This window comes from Cebidichthys violaceus, unplaced genomic scaffold (genome assembly GCF_023349555.1).
Source record: "Cebidichthys violaceus isolate CVI_PGR_0920_01 unplaced genomic scaffold, fCebVio1.0.p SCAF_21, whole genome shotgun sequence".
In the NCBI taxonomy this organism is placed as follows: Eukaryota; Metazoa; Chordata; class Actinopteri; order Perciformes; family Stichaeidae; genus Cebidichthys; species Cebidichthys violaceus.
Genome location: NW_027176384.1, coordinates 849387 through 866083, shown reverse-complemented (window position 1 = coordinate 866083; position 16697 = coordinate 849387).

Sequence of the window (16697 nt, the reverse complement as noted above, 5' to 3'; positions counted from 1 at the left end):
AAATTACTTTGTTAATTTTAGGCAACAAATCTACTTTAGGAAAAAATTTCATGATTTACCTTAAAGTTACTATACAATTGAAACAAATCAAGCAAAGTACTTGGTTCACACTGGACAAGAACAGCAGTCTCCTGGGTGAAGGTACTGTCATTTTTTGACCCAACCACCATTGACTATCCCGACTTCCTCCCCTACTCTCGCGGGCTCATTTGAAACATATTTGTGATTTATCAACATCCAACCAAATGTGTTTCCCCTTATTGTCTTGTGAAGGTTAAAGCTCTGAAAGAGCTTCATAAATACACAAACACACATACCGAGGGGGAAGGAAGAGAGAGACACATTTTAAAAGAGGGTTACATGAGGATAGGAGTAAGAGAGAGAGAGAGGGAGAGAGATTTAGGAGACTAAAGGAGACAGGTTCAACTGAATTATGCACAGGCTACCTTCATTCTAATATCAGACACCTGCATGTGTCTGAATGTGCGAGACTGGCACATTCAAAACATGCGCACAAATACATCGTAACACTTGTACACACTAATGCTAGCCTGAATTAATTTACATTTGTATTCTAATGCCAAATTAGCATTCAATTATTCAGGTAAGGAAGTTACTTTTAGGGTGAAGTTTAAGGGAAGATCGAAGTTAAAACAACATCAATGTTTGTTCCGAGATGTGAGTTCTGGGCTCTGCCGTGAAGGTCGAACACACTACACATATTCACCACTCTGACTCCCTTAGTTTTTGATTCATTACATAGAGGGCACATTGGTTCCTGCATTGGCACTGACCGTTGGCCTTGGAGGTAAATTGTGTGCTGCCCAATCCTTGTCCAAGTACAACGAGTCCTTTGCAAAAACATGACGTCTGATTTGAAAAGCCTTCAAAGAGTGGAGGTGAAAATAAAAAAAAGTCTTTCGGTCACTTGTGATTTTATCTAGCAGACTTTGTAAACATCACCGAGCAAATGTCTGAGCTGCAGCCATTTAATTACACAGCACGTTTCTGTATCCTTCATCTTCACGGTGGGATGTTTGGTTCAGAGGAATTGCGATAGAACAAGTTTTACATAAAAGAGCTGTCTCTGAATGTCGGTCATAAGGTGCAGCAATTCCTTGGGCTTGCGTCGTTTGCCAGGCAGGTTATAGGGTGCATCAGCGTCCTCCTTCATATGCTGTAACAGTGCAAGTCACACGCGAGGGCCCTCGGCCGCGAGGAGAGGTCTGTTCAATCACAGTTTCATCTTCAGAGAAATCAATGTGATGGAGCGCTGCACCCAAAGTGGATGTTAAGAGAGGCAGACAGCATCAGAAGCCTAAATCAAAAGCCGCCGGTGCTTAGTATATCCATCAAGGCTGAAATGAATTTCGGGAAAAAAGGCCTGTGACTTGAGTTCGAGGGAAAGGAATGGGTACAGGGGGTTGATAAGGGAGAGGAGTAGATGGATATAAGCAGATAAGGCTAGGAGACTTGTTGACTTTTGCTTCTCCTTCCTTTCCTTGGAAGCAGATTCAAAGCTAAAGTTTCATTGGATGGAAACTTTAGCTTCCATCCAATGAAAGGAGAAGCTCTCTGTCGAAGGTCTGAGCTTGATATTAGCTTACACCTGAAAAGAGACATTCTGCTCCTCCATGAACATGAACGTTGAATATAATGACCAGTTGAGGGCAATCATACATTACCAATCTAATTTAGTCCTTTGCCTGAGATTGCGGAGTGAAGCCAATGACTTTTTAATAACCCGACCTGTTCAGTCCCACTGAGCTGTGACGATGAAAAGTCTGATTCATTAATTGTGCCGACGGGGGGAAAATTACCATTCAAATAATGAATCTGTTTGTGCCATTGTGAGAAATGCAGTACACTCCCTTAAAGTCGCCTGTGCACCTCTGCCGAATGGGTTTTCAGTCTGTGATCAACGGTGCTGATGATAATGGCATCGTTCATTAAACACACACGGTTTCACAAATGAGGGATTTGACTTCTATCTGTGTCGGCGAGCGTTAATGTGCCTGTGTTGTAATTGGCCTGGATTAGTCAGCGGTTTGTCAAGTGTGAACACAGTCCAGTTGCCCTCGCCTCCCCTCGGCAGATGGATCTGAGACAAAGATTCGGTCACATGGTTTCCCTACACTCGGTTCTGCAGTACACCCACACCAGCACAAAGTTGGCTTGTAGAGGAAAATCTGCAAGAGAATTGGAGTCTCACTGTGCTTTCTCAGGTTTAACAAATCAGCATCTGTTGGCTAGTCTGCAAGCCAAAAAACCCACTGACTCCAACCTGGATAACAGAGAGGAGGAGGGAAGGGGGCCGAGGGTTGGGAAATGGAGAGGAATCATCACAATGCTGAAATGTTGTTTGATGAAATATAGGATGCAGCATTAAAACTGGCCACGGTACAGTTTGCGAGTGATTCTCCTTGGCCTATCCTGATATTTTTTGATTTTTTTTTAGACATTCTAGGACCTCTAGGAATGTCAATGTTGTTTGGTTGCACAACCACTTAGGCCAAAGTATTGGATGGATTGCCATGAAATGTTGATGCTTATATGATGTTTCCGCTAGCGACACCATTATGTTGACATTTTTGGATTGAAACTAAATTGAAATCAGATATTTAAAGTCCCTAGAGGATAAATTATGACTTTGGTGATTCCTTAACATTTCATGTAGCACCATCATCAGTTCAACATTTGACCAATACTGTGGTTTATGTTTTACTTTGCGTTTAGTGGTAATTAGCAAATGTGAAATGATGTTAAAAAGCGAAACTAAAATAGTAAACATCATACCTGCTATACGTTCGTACATTGGCATTGTCACTGCGAGCATATTAGCATGCTGACGTTAGTATTAAAGCACAACCTCACAGAGCTGCTAGCATGGCATGCGATGCTGCAGTTGATGCTCAGAGTGACTGCCACCAGGTGAGCAAATTCAGGCCGTCACACAAATATTGGATGTTGTCATTTATTAGGCTCTGGAAAGAAAAATATAGTCACATAAGGTCAACACCGGTTACCCCCGCAGTTGTCCCTACACCGTTGTTACGCAAACTTCACAGGAAATGCTGTTCGCCTGATCATCTGAAGTGTGATAACTGAGCAACGAGTGACTCATATTCAGAGGGTTGAGACAGAGAATTGACTAAGCGTCAACACTCGTCTTGGTGTGAAGAGGGGTTGAGTCATTTTCAGGAATGTCGGGGAACAGTTAGTGTATTTGTCTGGCAGAAACCAAGCGACTGGAACACAATCTGCAAACAAATGACCGAAGACAAATTGTTTATTGCTAGAGGCATAGACACGAATGTGTGTGCGAATGTTGTGAAAATGCTGCTGTAAATGTGTCATCCACAACTAGTGGCAGCATTAGGTGTAGGACACCTTCTGTGTACTCGCTGATGATTCACTTCTCGGAGAGTAGCTTCACAGAAGATACTTACAGCGCTCATCATCAGCTCTCCGTCTTTCTCTATCACACTCCCTCTCCGTCATTGTGTCACTCTACCCCTCGCTCGCATCTCCCTCTTCAAATCGTTTGCTCGCTCTCCCCGTCTTTAATATGGTACACGTACACGTACACGTATGCTTACACAATGTCAAGGTGAGCGAGTTAAGCACTTTCATGCATCATTAGAGCAGTGATAACAATACAGACATGAAGAGAGAGATGCCTGATTGGCCTGAAAATGACTTCTGAAATGAATTAACCGCAATGGATTATTATTGAGGAAATGTCCTGTGGTTGTGTGTACAGTATACACCTATTTGAAGTATGAGGAGCAGTGAATGAGTGTGAACAGGCCTGTGTACAGGTAATTCATAAATTCAGCAAAGCTAGATGCATCATGCATCTTTTAGTTAAAAAAAGTGTTAACATTTGAACATGCATGCAAACTTTAGCAACGTTCACACGGCAAGCCTTACTGCTCAGTTCAGATTTATTGCTTTAATCCGTTGCTTGGCTGTTCACATTACTTTTTAAATGTTGTCAATATAAAATGATTCCAGTGTGAACTGGTCCCGATCCTGAGCTGACAAGGACAGAAGAAAAACTAAGACGTCACATGCTGCACGCTGTCGTACGAAAGTAAACATGGTGCCCACCAAAGTAGACATGGAGTTGAAGTCTGCAAATTTATGAGCAGATGTTGACGAGGGCAATGATGTGGAGAAAGCCACATTTTTAATTCTGCCGTTGTGCTGAGCAATTGCTGCTCCGTCTATACGGAGGCGTGTCTGTTAGATAGAACATCCACAGTATTGATGTTGGATGTAGTTGCAGAGCTGGTGTGGTGGGATCGTGTAGGTTGTTCTCATTTACCGTTCGTAGCTATACCTGCAAAAATGAATGCGCTGTAATTCGTTGATATCACACAAAACCAATTTGTATGTAAGCCACGTAACCATGAAGCAGGAAGTATAAAGACGGCAAAAACTAGTCTTTTACCCAGAAGACTGTTAATCGAGCCTTGTGTGAAAGGAGAACTTCCGTATTTAAGTGACGCCAGTTTCATAGTTATTTCAACCCAAATCCCGATCTTTTCCTAACCCTAAGTAGTTTTGTTGCCTAAACTTAATCAAGTATTTCACGATTTTTTCTAAAACCTAACCAAGTAGTTTTGTGTTCTAAACCTCACAAAGTTGTTTCTTGTGTTTTTTTTTTATAAGACAGTTTGCGTGCAACGAACGGAAAGTGACGTGTTGCTAAACTGAAATGAGGAATACATTCTTCATAAGAAATAATTTATACTTTTTGTATGAGGATACAGTGGATTGTGAAACATTGTGACAAATGTAGATGGAGTGACATGAGAGTTGCAAAAAATCAGACATATCTGATTTAGAACCACATGGACCAAATGTGAATAGAAAACAGATTATTTGTGCTGTTCACACTGAAAAAAAAAAAAAAAAAAGATCTGAGTCACATATTCGCAAAAGAATTAATATATTCAGATTTGGCCCACGTTTGCCTGCAGTGGGAACGTAGCCATGTAGGTGACAAAATAACCTGCCCAAACACAGGTGCAACTAATGAAGTTCATAACGACTACACTCCTGGTGCTGTCTTACTGGTATGGGTTACTGAAACGTCTAACTGGAGATGAGCAAACGTTTACTTTATCAGCTACACCTGTGCTTGTCAGTGACTGAAGTATTTAAAAGAACAATACAAATACAGGCATTTTTCATACAAGAAATGTTGATATGTTGCAGCATGAAAAGCACAGGTGTACATAATGATATTAATGATATGATTCCAGTCGGCTGCTTTGAATTCATGGTCCTAGAGATGGCTCAGTGTCCCTCTCCCATGGGAATAGAACGAAGACATCGTTAGTGTTATTAGTAACACCTGTGCTTTTCCTACTATGGCAAGTCAAAATGTCTGCTGTGAGAACGGTCTATTGGTGCATAAATGCAAAACCTGGTTAATTTCGTCACAGTGTAGTCATTAAGCTGTCAATGAATCAGACACATGACCCATGTGACAATCTGCTAAATCAAGTGTTCTGCTGTCACATAAATGTAAGCAAAAACCACTGGTGCAGCAATGCTTGTATAAATGTGTCCTTATATCATTTTCACAGCCTATTTGATAAGTTATGGCTTGGAAGTTACATAACCTGACTGTATGTATTTATCTAAATTTAGTTTGTTTTATTTTTTTATTTCAACTGGTGTTGCAGATTTCACTACAACTGCCCACTTCAACTACACCAAGCACTTTACAAAAGACACACAAGCTAAAACCTAGACAGGAATCACTTCAAGGACAGCACCTATTAAATGTGTCCTGTCGAACAGAAATAGTCCTCTCTGCTGTCGCCATGGAACATCAAGTCCCATCAAATCTGTGTTGAACTCAGTTATACAACATGAGACACTACCACTGATGTTCAGCTACATAATTTTAATGAACTGGTAGCATTTCTCCATTAAATGGCAGTAACATCTTCATTTTCTGATATTTTTGTTAAATATCATTAATTTCAGTGTAAACATTCTTGCTTCCTGCTGTTTAAAACCCTGCATAGTCACACAGGTGCTTTCAGTTGTCCTGTTGATTAGGCCACTATGGAGATTGGATTTGGGCAGACCTGCATTTTTAAAAAATGTAAAGCTGGGAGTTGCCCTATCAGGTGGAAAAATAAAAAAAAATAGAGTAATAGAAATGTAGAGGAAATGCAGTCTGTACACGTCCACGCACTCCTGAGAAAAGGCCTAATGATGCAAAATAAGTGAAAACACCTGTGTGGGTGAACAGACTAAGCCATTTGCCCCAGTATTGTGAAGATTTAACCTTATAATAACATAACTGTACTGTGCATTTACACACGATGTAATTTTCTCTCAATTTATGCAACATTGTTTAAATATATACAGAAAAAAAGGGTAAAAGTTGTTTTGTATTTGTTTGATATTTAAACCTTTCAGCAATATGGTAATAGTTGACACTACAAAGACAAAATTCTGTGCCAGGCTTGATATTCTATATTTCTTAGGTAGAATAACTCCTGATAAATGTTTATATATTTCATGCCAGCCCTCCTGACTGGAGGGCCTGACAACCACAACAACAACATTGACATGAATGTATTATCGAGAAATACCAGGCAAGCATTTGAGAAACACAGTAAATAATAGCTACTTGCTCAAAAGCTACACCAGATTAATATGTTCCATCAGCTTTTCCACCAGTATTGCTCTGATCCTAAAGTACTACAGAAAATGATCTTTTAAAGAGCTCTGAATTGTGCTTTGCTTGAACCTTGCAATGAACCTGACATGCCAGCGAGCAGTTACTTTTCAAAACAAGATTAATGTTACTTGACTTATATCAAGGGACATTAGTCCCCTTTGCTGAGTCTAAATATTCAAACACATGCGCACTGTATAGTGCATCATTTTCCACTTTTTGTGTAAAGTCACTATAAACATCAAGACCAAAATGCTTACTGCTCTACACTAGGCTGCTGCTGATACAGTACGTAGCAATCATTTGCAGACAGACATAACTGGAATGTAGACAAACTTTAGTCCACTCCTTTTGGGGACTGAATTATTGAATCGTAATTGTAAAAAAAATTATTTTAGCCTTAAGTGATATTTCTCAATTGGATGCATTAATGCTAGTGCTATATGCATAATTTAAATGCCTACATGTGACCGTTGTGCAACCTCCTTTTCTCTGAGTCACCCGCACATCATAACATGCTCAGATGTGCTGTCAGAGCCATTTTGACAAATTTTCCTGAGTCCTTCTCTTTTCCAAGCTACAAGTGGCGTTAGAAAAGGGATGCCAATCACCACACACACACACACACACACACACACACACACACACACACACACACACACAGAGAGAGAGAGAGAGAGAGAGAGAGAGAGAGAGAGAGAGAGAGAGAGAGAGAGAGAGAGAGAGAGAGAGAGAGAGAGAGAGAGAGAGAGAGAGAGAGAGAGCTGTCGCCAGGGCAACCTTCCTGAAACAGCTGTTGTGATCTTGTGTGATTAAGCATGTGTTTCAGTCATCGTGAGCTCTCAGCCTAATAACAAGAGGTGGAGGGTATAAAAAAAAGGAGGAGGAGAGAAGGGCGCGGAGGAGGAGGATGGAGAGAAAAGATTTTTTTTTTTCATGTGTGTCAACTGAGAGATCACTTCTCTTAGACTAGATTAGCAGAGCACTTAAAAGAGAACAGGGATTTTGCCAGAGTATGAGAGAATGAGAGGGATGGGGGCGTCTGGAAGAAATGAAAAGCAAAGAAATGAAAGAAAAATATATGACAAGCCTGGAGCTGTATGAGGATTTATTACAAAGTCCAACCCCAGTGAGCAAATAAGAAACTGCAGTTAAAAAAGAATGCTTGGTGTATTACCTCACATACTGACGGTACTTTGAATATTACATTCTACTATATTGCTGAGTCGGAGCATTCAGAAAAATGCACAAACCAAATATGTGTCTGCAAGAAAATTCCTTGGGGTGGGGGGGACAGCTTAGAGAGAGAGAGAGAGAGAGAGAGAGAGAGAGAGAGAGAGAGAGAGAGAGAGAGAGAGAGAGAGAGAGAGAGAGAGAGAGAAGAGAGAGAGAGAGAGAGAGAGAGAGAGAGAGAGGTGGCATTAATCGCCCACAGTGAAAAAGTCTTTTGTGGAGAGGTTGGAGGGTGAAAAACAGTAAAATCAAGCCTCGTCATTATTCAGCACTGTTTTGATTCCCTCTTTCTCTCTGTATCTCCATTTCCCGGCAGAGCTATCACCGGCATGGTTCATCTGCTGCAGAGTTCTGTCGTAAAACCGCACAGTGTTTATTCAGACCGGCTTTCTCACTTTTTACGAGGAGCTTCCATTTCGTATAATGAACCAGCACCAGCGAGATTCACAAGTTTGTGGAGCGGTCGTATGAAAAAGGATAGTTTAATTTTGAATGTTTTTTGATGAAACCTTTTCAATTGGATACAAATGGCAAAGGGCCCTGCGGCAGCCTCCAGTTGTTGCTTTCAAACATTAAATTGTTATTGGGCATCGACTGAAATGGGCATATCAAAAACTGTAAAAGTACAGAAGATTAGTTTTTTTATGTTTTTTTAATTTGATGTTTCCTGATTCGATGAAGGAATTTGCTCCTTGTCTTTATTCAGGATCACCGAAATTTTTTTTTCAGCATGGTAAGAAAAAGCACAGGTGTAAACAATGAAATTAACGATGACTCAATTCCATCTTACTGCTTTCTCGCTTTCAGGGGGTTCTTTAAGGTCCATCTGCATTCTTTTCTTTGGTTTTCAAATTGAAACGCTCTCACAGCCACTCGCAAAAAGCAGTGACATAGCTACCAAAGTAAGCTAATCAGGGTTTACTTTTACTTGAGTTATAGAGTTGCTGGTCTGCCATTGCATCGATCGGTTAGTTAGTGGGATTTAAGGTTCTGGCGTCCGCATAGCTTAACATTACTTTAATTCTGTGCCGGTACTCGTGTCTGCTTCCCCAAACTAGGAGCATGCCGACAATCCAAGGTACTGTGAGTATGCACACTGACTATGATATATATATATATATATATATATATGTATATGTATATATATGTATATGTATATATATATATACACATATACGTATATATATGTGTATTCCTAAATCCGAAGTATGCATGTTTTAGCATCACATTGCTATTCCCAAAGTAAAGGTTTTGCATATATATTATATACACACACACACACACACACACACACACACACACACACACACACACACACATATATATATATATATATATATATATATATATATATATATATATATATATATATATATATATATATATATATATATATATACACACATCAACAAGCTACGGAATGACATACAACCTTAAAAAAAGAAAGAAAGAAGATGGACATGCCCTTTAATTGAACAGAGCCATCATTAATGTTATTAGAAACACCTGCGGTTTTCCCTCAACGACAAGTAAGCTTCTTCAATTAGTAGTCCGTTTTTTATTGAGTAAGGTGATCGTAGTTTTCAAGGGATGTTTTGCCCAAGCACATTTTCTAGAAAAGCATTTAAGATTAGCTATTGAGAAAAGCATATCAACTCATACATGTTGATGCAGATCTAACAAAAGTCAAATGAGACCTTGTTGTTTGCATTGTTTGCATTTGGGTGCTGCTTCTCTACCAAGGCCCATCTTTTGCTGTTTCTCCTCTGTGCTTTTTCTGCCCTCACCCCTTCCATCATCCTTCCTCCCAGTTTTTACTCCCCATCCCTGGCACCCATCCGTTTGTCCCTCTCGTCTTCTTCACAGCCAGAAGGCCAGTGTTTGATAATGACATATCAATCTGTAATGTACTCTGGTCATGACTCACCCACAGATGGCTGGGAGAAATACACTTTTTCTCCCCCCACAGTGCCCCAGTTACCAATAAAGAACCGTCCGAGGCTGTCAAGCTGTGCTCTTTCTTGTGGTGGGATATTGAAATTAGGTGATTTAGATGCAGTGGAGCAGGGTGCCGGGGCGCTGGCAACTCTCACTCATAATTTGGAATGTGGGGCTTCTGAAAAGTCATGATTATATGCAGTGACCAGGAAAAACACACACATGGAGGGAGCTGGATTTCCTGCTGGTGTGCATTAAAACTGGCATACATTACAAATGAAAACCTGGCACTTGTTTCTTGGGCCTTAAGAAATTAATGTATGTTTTAAGTGCTTCCTCTGACTAAATACATACAGGTATTTTTGGTGGGTAAAGTAGGAAATAATCCTCGGCAGAGATGACTGACTGTGATGCAGAGGAGTGTGCATTGAGGCTATCAAAAGGGAACTGAAGCATGATGGGAGGTGACGAAGGGCTAAAGAGAAGATTTACTGATAACAGGGAAGCAGGAAGCAGTAAAGCCCAGCTCTGATGGCGATAACGATGAGACTAAGACGAAGAGGAGGCTGAGAGGAAAAGACATTTGACTATCACCAGTTTAGCACATTTCTCGACCTTTTTTCAAAGCTGGTGTTCTGCCTTACATTTTAAGGTGTTAGAGAGCCGGAAGAAGACATGGACAGGATGCCACATGACACTATTTGTGTTGAGACATTGTTCTGATCTTGTCTGCATTAGAACTGACAACTGCTAATGGTCATCTGCTCTCACCAATGTAACTGCTGCACAGATTCACACCAGATTGTAATAGTATTATAATTACCTCAAAGTGCCAGAAGATTGTTTACTCGCCTGTGGGTGGGCTGACACTGTGGGAGTTTAACAAAATACGACTAAAAATTCATGCCATCCTTTGGAACCCCCCAGCCACACGACTATCACCGGTACCATGCTGCAGCTGCTGCCACTACCTTCAACATTTCTATGTGGTTCTTGCATGTTTTTCCACAATAAATTTGCAGTATCTTAATGTCCACACATTTATTATGCTTAACCTTTTCCTTTCTGTTGTTCGTATTCAAATTGTGATAAATGGACTGTCCCAATGCCGATATAGCAGCTGGTTGTCATAAACAACTCAAACTACTAATGTATGTAAGGCAATGCTGCAAGTCAGCAATGCAGGTTTAGGCTCAGGAGTCATTAATCGACATGGTACTGTAGAGAGGAGGCTATCATAAAATATATAAAAACAAGCATGGTTAGATGTTTACATTCAGTGTACATACAAAATGAGAAAATCATTTTAAAAAAGCTACATTTGCATTTCGAAATTGATCGATACAATCAAATTATGGGACTGTTTTGTAATTTTTTTAGCTCTTGAATTTCAAAACACTTGCTTTCCTCACTAAATTGTTGGACGGCAGCGATGTGGCACGCATGGTTAGTGTGTTAGAGGGAAGCAGCCAGATAAGGATTTGAACCTCCATTTTATTTCCATATGTGATGATACGTCTTCATTTAGTGGGAAGACAGGAAGACTTGACTTGTTCATTAGGTGACATCCAAGACTTTGTTAATGATGACAGTGCACATACATTAAACGCGTATGGAAATCATTTGACACTCAGCATTACTGTTTCCTTCTGTACATGCAGGACAAGTTGGCTAAACCCCTTTCTTACACAACCCCAGCTTCTTGGATTTACACAACTCAATTTGTGGATAACTTACATTAAATCTTTATTAGTCTAAAAGCAGAGTGTGTGCAGTGGACTGAGAGAGGCCGAGAGGAGGAAAGAATAATGTTAGAGAGGATCTACTGCATGCTTCAAACTGCAGAAGGCTGCATTAAGTTGCTCTTGGGGCAAACACTCTGCAGTGATGTAGCTGGACCAGACTGTAGCAGGCGAACTAACAAACGAAACGAAATGCGCAAGCCAGAGCGCTTAGCGCTGACAGCCTGAAATCCTCCCATCATGGCTGCGAAGCTCTCGTTTAGCTTCAGGAACGATGTGGGCCGTATCACTGGAATCTCTCCCGGGCTACCAGCTATCACACTGTTGTTCTGAACTGGGGCTTTTGAGTATGGCAGCCCTTTTCTTGTCACATCGTTAAAGCTGATATATTTTCCAGCAAACAGAAAAGTTCACAGAGGGCGCAGGCTGACAGCACTAATTGGTGGATTGTTTGTTCTGCAAGCATCCGTGATAATAGAAGTGAATTCAAAAGGGGTGGGGGGGTGGTAGGAGTGGTGGACGTGGGTTGAGACAAAAGCATATGTCACAGTCTGCAATAAGCATGTTTAGGTTGCAGATCTCGGAGCCAGCTGAAAAGAACCTGGACATAAAGGATGCAGCAATTCTGCTCTCCCGTCTGTTTGTAGAGAAAAAGAAAACATACTGAATATGATAATGCATATGTATTACAAAATCCACCATCACACCGCAATGAACCCCAAAAACCCAAAAGCTGATAACGTGATTGTGAAAAGGACTGTTTCCAAAGGTTTGTGACTAAATTTAAAAAACTGTATTATATCAAAGGCATAGTTCAACAGTTGGGAATTCACTTGTTGGCTTTTTTAACGAGCGCCATGGACCCCATTTACATTGTTTCCAGCCTTTATGCTAAGCTAAGCCTTACATCTATAGAGCAGACATGAGAGCGGTATCGATCATCTCATCTTACACTCTGCAAAAACAAACAAGCATATTTCTCAAAATGTTGAACTATTCCTTCAAATGAAAGCAATGAGTGAATTAAAGACATATGACAGCATTTAACGGTTACGCTGTTCGTATACAAGGAAAGAGAATTAGGGAGCCATCATTGATTCCACAATGGTCTCAAGGTAAAAATAAAAAAGTTCTTTTATATGTGTAAATTCATCTTCTTCCATGCCTGCAGGGCTATGCCATCTCAGTCACATCTAGTTTTAGACTTTCTATTTGCTTTAGTGCCGGCCAGTGCCCCAGGGTTGAGGCAGAGGAAATAACTCATGCAGAGTTCAGCAGAACAAAAACATTTGGGTTAAAGTGACACTGTGAAATAATGCTGGCTCTATGGCATAATACCACCACCAAACTACAAAGCTTTCAGCTCACAGGGTGAGGCCTTTTCACTGAGAAGAAACCAAAAGAGGAAGAGAGAGGAAGGAAAGGGAGGGAGGAATTTCCTTAAAAGCTTTGAATCCATTTTGTTCCCCTCCCTCGGCAATGTAGTTTATAGATGGTTCATTTCCAGAAAATCTGAATAATGGTTTTGGACACCATCTATTGAGAGCGTACTGGAGGCCATGAGTACACCAAACTCAATTACCAACTGTTCAGAAAATGTTCTGTATCAGTAATAGTGATAGTAGGGAACAGGATGGAAATGGTGACAAATCTTTTTTTTGCTGGCTTCTTTTCCAACGATTCTGTGGGACTGACACTGTGTTATGTGACTGTTAAAACATACACACACACACACACACACACACACACACACACACACACACACACACACACACACACACACACACACACACACACACACACACACACACGAACCTGCCAGAGATTGGAAGAGAAATCAAATCCTCCCCACTCGTTTTAACAAAAAGAATATTCATTCTGCATGTGAAAAGCAAACCGCCTATAACGGACTGGCTGCAGAGAAATGTGTTCAGTTCTTCTACGTTTCTCTCGGCAGCCGATTGATTTGTTTCCCAAGCAGAAGCATCATTGACTCTGCAACTCTTCCAGTGAGGGGAATGCATCTGATGTGATTTTACTGATTCGAGACCATTAACTGTTTTGCTCATGAGTATATCGATATATGTGCATGTGCAGGTGCCTTTATGTATTAGGTAATTTGGTTATTATCAAGCTTGCGTGTTCAAACAGTGTGCCTTGCTGTTGCAAACATTTATTCCCCGTTGTGCTTCGATGTCATTATAGAACAGCGGTGGCAGATTGTCCTGATGAGCCAGAGGATACTGTGTTGTCTGCTGATGTGCTGCAGCGAATGCAAATGAGGTCCCAGTGCAAGAAGCTATATGTCCAATTTGGGAATAAATTTATGAAGACTCCCCATTTGAGATTTCTGAAATGTGAAGGATCCTGTTTGAAAGGGGATAAACATCATGTTCATTCAAGAGTCATAATTCATCTAATTTATTTGACTATACTGTACTCTGAGGCATGTCAAATGTAGGATATACTCAACTGAAAAATATGAGTTGACCTTTTCAGGTCCTGTATTTAGAGTTACGGGTGTTACAGGTTGCTACAGATTCCTAACCCTAATTTATTCCCCAACAAGAAGGTCTACATTCTGTTTCAAAGCCTTAAAGTATTCAAATGCAACCTCCCCAGGTTGCTAATACTCCACCAATACACAGAAGACCTCAGTGCCTTCAGTAGCTACAGCCCTGACCCATACCATGTTAAATTAAATGAACAAAGCCAAGCCAAGCAACTGAAATGTGAAACAGGACTTGAGACTTGCTTCTCATTGTTTGGGGCTATTGTGAAAATGATGTCAAGTTTAAATATTTAAGTGAAATTAAATGGCAACTTAGTCAGATTTATTGTCATCTCATACCCGGTTTGACATTATTTGACAATGACTTCTGTGGGGATATTGTTTTGTACTTTATTTTATGAAACACGATGTCACTGTGGTCAGATAACGGTTATGTAAGTAATATGTTTTAAAGTTAACTGATCAAAATGAACCCCCGTATTGTATCATTTCTCCTGGAAGAAGAGAGCAATATGTTTAAGAAAGAAACAAACCATTGCCTTGAGGTATTTTGAAAATTCTTTGAGGTTATGAAGTTGAACATTTATTACCTGTGACCTACTTCGATGTTTCTTCACCTGGCTGTTGGTGTGACTCTTTGCAGATTTTACCTCAATCTCACAGTGAATCACAGTGGTTACAGTAATTGGGAGCGACATTGTTCAAAACTGTTGTTCTGAATATAATTATGTTGATGATTTATGTGTCAGACAAACCCCACACACATACAAACACTCACACAGACCCACACAAACACGTATACTTACACATGACACAATACCCAAGGGAGACGTGGGTAGGCACAAAGAATCACTTTGTGACATTTTATCCATGAATCAAGTTACAGTCGGGCTCCACCTGTCACAGCCTAGAAACAGCGCGGTGTTACCTCCCAATGGGCTCTGGGGAGAAGGACTTACAGCAGATGGATGGGCTGATACAGGAGGGATCTGGTTCATAGGATGGGTTTTCTATATGCGGGCTTAGAATATAGGTCAGTAACACATTTACATCTTTTATAATGTTGAGCATTTACACCAAGTGCTCCAAATTACGACTCCCACTCTCCCATCACGATCACATTGTTGCCAAGGCAATGAATCAGAAAAACATTTAGAAAAAAAAGGGGGAAACAAGAACAGCAAAACGAGTTTTGATTGCCTTTTGTATTGAAGTTTTTCAAGACACAGGCAATGTGTGGAATAGACACATCATGTAGGTTATTGATTGTAGAACCAAAAACGACAGCAAACCTGTTTTGTTTCTGCTGCTTCCTCGTCTCTGAGTGCTTAGGAAAGGAGAGAAGACGATCCTTCATTTTTTATTTTTTTTGTCAACATCTCCAGACAGTGTCACAATAAATCTCACCCCCTCTCCTCCCGTGTGCTGCAGGAGGAGGCTGTTTTGCCGGCTACTTGCTGTGCCACAGGACTTGTTTATGCTGTACTGTGTGCTGTGCTCTCCACAGAAAAAGGGAGGATAAGAGATGAAAGAAAGGGATGGAGAGAAGGAGACATAAATGAGGGGGGGTTGATAAAGGGAGCAAAGTGGAAGAGAGAGGAGAGGGGAGGGGGCCATGCTGCAGTCTTCTGGCTGCTTTCCAGGGGCCGTGTTGCTTCTAGTGAACAAACAAAATACTGGTCTCAGCTAAATATAACATTTCCCTTCGTAAGCAAACCTTCAGAGAGATGGTGGAGGCCAGAGAGGGAGGATGTATATGTGTGTGTGGGGGGGGTGGATGTCCTGTCCCTGCACCATGCCCCCTGACCTGCAAGATGCCACCTGAAGTGTGGCGTTAATAGCACGGAGGTCAGGATCAGCTTCCCTGTTTGATTACCCCTTGGGTTTTCCTCCAGCATCACACCTTTCTCCTCTTCCTCCTTGTGTCCCTCTGCCCCCTCTTCTGCCACTATCTCTGTATTATGCTGCAATGGGCAGGACTTCACCTCTCCCGTCCCCCGTGTTAGTCGATCGCGCATGACAAACGGCACAGATGACTCCACCTTCGCCTAATCTCAAATCTCATCCAATTTCACCCCACACTCCCTTTACATCACCACCCCCCCCCCCCCCCCCCCCCCCCCCCCCGCTTCGAAAATGAAGTGCTGCCGCCGCCGCTGCCACCGATGGACATTAATAATTTACAGGGCAGCCAATGCGGCAGGAGAATGGAAATTAAACATAGGTTTTAGCCCATGCATGAGAGGCGGTAAGCCAGCCATGCATGACCGGACCAGTGTTTGTACATTGTGGAATGGTGGAAAAATGTACACAAGCACATCCACACACACACACTCAGTATGTAATGTTTTATCATTACAGAAAACAAATATTGCATTTTATCTCCCTGCAGGTATTTGTTGGAAGCCAGGAGCAATGCTGGCAGTGACTGCTTTCTCAGTTGGTGATTAGACAAATGCTCACAGTATATTTTTATTTCAACTGCCCCTGGAAAGCAAACCCCTGCCAATTTACCGAGACCGTGTGCATCTGTGTGTGTATGCACATTATGTGTAATATATGA